Here is a 4,147-nt window from a genome sequence, read left to right as displayed (position 1 = left end):
AAAAATTTTGACAAAGCGTTTCTCTCTCATCATGTGATTTAAATATATTTTATTCAAAATCTCAGTGCTATATTTTTAGCTCATTTGATTTATGAAAAATGTCTACCTATTAACTAACTAGCAAAGTCAGCCTTCACTGTCAAACCAAGGGGCCAAGTAAAACTTTTTGGTCAGTAAAGATCTGACTACATTTTTCTATTCAAATAAACAGATTAAGACACACCTCCGCCAAGCACAGTGACTCACACCTGTAATCCTAGTACTTTGGGAGGCTGAGGCAGGCAGATCATGTGAGATCAGGGTTCGAGACCAACCTGGCCAACATGGTGAAGTCCTGTCGCTACGAAAAATACAAAAATTAGCTGGAAATCGCTTGAACCCAGCAGGTGGAGGTTGCAGTAAGCTGAAATTGCACCACAGCACTCCAGCCTGAGTGACAAAGCGAGACTCTGTGTCAAAAAAAAAAAAAAAAAAAAAAAAGACACATCCCCATGACAACCATTTCACTTCTGAATTCAGAGAGAAAGAGAGAGAGAGAGAGAGAGGAGAGAGAGAGAGCCCCGCTAAGAATTTGCTCCTAAATAAAATTGTTATTCTCTTCAATATTTTTTACCTATCATTCCCACTCCCCACACCCTTTTTGTTTTGTTTTGTTTTGCTTTGTTTTTGGCTATCAAAAAGCCTCCTATCAGAAGAAGTGATAGATTCTTCGACAACCATCAGGGGATAGAAAGGCTGAGTTTGTTAAACAAAAATTGTCATCCTATCCCTAACCCACTCTACAGTGTAACTGAATTTAGAACATTCCAACAGGGGCCAAAATAGTCCATTCCAGAGGCCATACTTCTTCCTTCCCAGGGCATGTGTTAAATCATGTTGCCTGCATTCAAAGAGCTTTCACCTCTTCCAGTATCTTCAATAATCTCTTTGGAGCCCTGGAAGTTTTTGTTTGTTTGTTTGAGATGGAGTTTCACTCTTGCTGCCCAGGCTGGAGTGCAATGGTGCGATCTCAGCTCACCGCGACCTCTGCCTCCTGGCTTCAAGCGGTTCTCCTGCCTCAGCCTCCTGAGTAGCTGGGATTACAGGCATGTGCCACCATGCCTGGCTAGTTTTGTATTTTTAGTAGAGACGGGGTTTCTCCATGTTGGAAAGGCCGGTCTCAAACTCCCAACCTCAGGAGATCCGCCCTCCTCAGCCTCCCAAAGTGCTAGGATTACAGGTGTGAGCCACTGCGCCCAGCCTGGAAGGTTTTACACCTAATGCAAGGTATCGTAACAAGATAGGGACAAGCATGCCTTTTTATTTTACCAAATGGAGTATGAGTGATTAGGAAAGGTGAGCAGAAAAGGACAACTGGCATAACACCTCAACACTCAGCATTTTCTCAGATTAATTCTTTCTAGCAGAATTACATATGGAAATGGAAATCCAGACACTGACTCCCTTCAAATCATCTGTGCCATCATATCTCTTGGAAAGTCCCTCTATCTGTCTTTGAAAACTGTTTGATATATCATTTGATCCTCACAACAGCTCTTTGAGTTTGGTACTTACAATGACGTTAATGTGACTCCTATTTAAGAGATGAAGAAACTAAGGTGCAGAGACATCAGTCCAATTATCCAAGGTCACTTGCACCCAGCTGAATCAGTATCTTGGCCTCTGTCAGCAGAGTCCTCCATTTCTGCTCTAGCTAAGCAGACCAACATAGAGCTCCCAGCACCACTGGCCTTTCTACCTGGTCTTTGCTTTAAGTTTTGAGGCTATGTCACGCTCCAGACACTTTCCTAAGTGATAAGGTTATCAGGTCAAATACAACAGTCTCTGCCTCTTTACAGTTAGTGCGGAGTTCCACACAGGAGACAAGAAACCTCAGTGTAATCCTAGACAGTGACAAGACGAGAAACCAGCAGGAGGAATCCTGAGAAGGAAGTGATTAACTTAGCTCCTTCTCTCTGCCTCCTTGTAGAATGCTGGTCTAAATGACACTCAGGTTTCTACAATTTCTCATTTAGACTCAGTTAGTGTGTTTTATCCTTGGCTCAAGCTAATTTTTTCCCCCATTTTATTAAGAAAAATTTCTGCCAGGCATGATAGTTGATACCTACAATTCCAATGCTTTGGGAGGCAGACGTGGGAGGATTACTTGAGGGCAGGATTTCAAGACCAGCAAGACCCCATTTCTACAAAAAAATTTTAAAAATTAGCCAAGAGTGGTGGCAGGCTCCCGTAGTCCCAGCTACTTGGGAGGCTGAAGTAGTAGGAGGGCTTGAGCCTGGGTACCATTGCACTCCAGCCTGGGCTACAGAGCGAGACCCTGTTTCAAAAATGAAAAGAAAAAGAAAAAATTTAAAAATATATCTCAGTTGAAAAATATTTATATACTCAACTGTATACGCATTAGCTAGATTCTACCATTAATATTTTACTATACTTACCAGATTTTTTTTTTGAGACGGGATCTTGCTCTGTTGCCCAGACTGGAGGGCAGTAGCATGATCATTGTTTACTGCAGCCTCATCCTCCCAGGTTCAAGCAGATCCTCCCACCTCAGCCTCCCAAGTAGCTGGGACCACAGGCATGCACTGCTATACCTGGCTAATATTTTTTGGTAGAGATGGGGGTGTCTTCATGTTGCCCAGGCTGGTCTCAAACTGCTTGTCTCAGGTGAGCCTCCTGCCTTGTCCTCCCAAAACGCTGGGATTAAAGACAAGAGCAAACAAATCCTTGGCAGTTTACATTCCCACCCCTAAGCTCCATAAAATAGGAAAATACCACATACCATCATCTGAGGTCTTTTCAAGGAGTAGGGCTTCTGACCCACAGAAAACTATAAAGAAAATTTCTCGGCCAGGCACGGTGGCTCTCACCTGTAATCACAGCACTTTGGGAGGCTAAGTCAGGCAGATCGCTTGAGCCCAGGCATTTGAGACCATCCTGGGCAACATGGTGAAACCCCATCTCTACAAAAAAAAAATACAAAAATTAGCCAAGTGTGGTGGCACACACCTGTTATCTCAGCTATACAGGAGGCTAAGACAGGAGAATCACTTGAGACCTGAGGCCAAGGTTGCAGTGAGCTGAGATCATACCACTGCACTTAGCCTGGGTGACAGAGCAAAACCCTGTCTCAAAAAAAATTTTTTTTTATCATCTCCATGGGTTCAGGTCGTTCATTTAGTTCAGTGGTACCAAACCTGGAAGTACATCAGAATAACCCGGAGAGCTTTTAAAATATACCAGTGCCACAGCCCTATCCCAGACCAACTGAGACAGAATCTCTGGGGGAAGAGGTAGGATTTTACCAATTAGCCAACAAGTAATTACTGAGTGTTAGCCGGGCATCATTTTTTACATCCCAGTGAGTAAGGATCCCTGCCTTCATGGAGCTTCACCTTCTTGCCTCACCACAGTGTTCCCTCCCACCCAGAGTGTCTCAGCCCCTCCTGCCTAGCTCTTTCCTTTTCCGACCTCCAGATATTTGTTCAGGCCCAGGATCCTCTTCTTCCTCTTCTCTGGTGATATGGTTTGGTTTGGTTGTGTTCCTACTCAAATCTCATCCTTCTTTTTTTTTTTTTTTTTTGAGACGGAGTTTTGCTCTTTTGCCCAGGATGGACTGAAGTGGCGTGTTCTCGGCTCTCCGCAACCTCCACCCGCCGGGATCAAGCAATTCTGCCTCAGCCTCCCGAGTAGCTGGGATTACAGGCATCTGCCATCATACCCGGCTAATTTTTGTATTTTTAGTAGAGATGGAATGTCACAATGTTGGCCAGGCTGGTCTTGAACTCCTGACCTCAGGTGATCCACCCGCCTTGGCCTCCCAAAGTGCTAGGATTACAGGCGTGAATCACCACGCCCAGCCCCACATCTCATCTTGATTGGAGTTCCCATAATCCCCAAGTGTCACAGAAGGGACCCATGGGAGGTAATTGAATCATGGGGGTAGTTACCCCCATGTTGCTGTTGTTGTGATAGTGAATGTGTTCTCACAAGATCTGATGGTTTTAGAAGGGGCTTTGCCCTGACTTCGCTCTGCACTTCTACTTGCTGCTGCCATGTGAAGAAGGAGGTGTTTGCTTCTCCTTCTGCCATGATTGTAAGTTTCCTGAGGCCTCCCTTGCCATGCTGAACTGTGAGTCAATTAAAT

Source organism: Theropithecus gelada, chromosome 1 (genome assembly GCF_003255815.1).
Source record: "Theropithecus gelada isolate Dixy chromosome 1, Tgel_1.0, whole genome shotgun sequence".
Classification (NCBI taxonomy): Eukaryota; Metazoa; Chordata; class Mammalia; order Primates; family Cercopithecidae; genus Theropithecus; species Theropithecus gelada.
The sequence above is the reverse complement of the archived record's forward strand: the minus strand, read 5'-3'. Positions refer to the sequence as shown.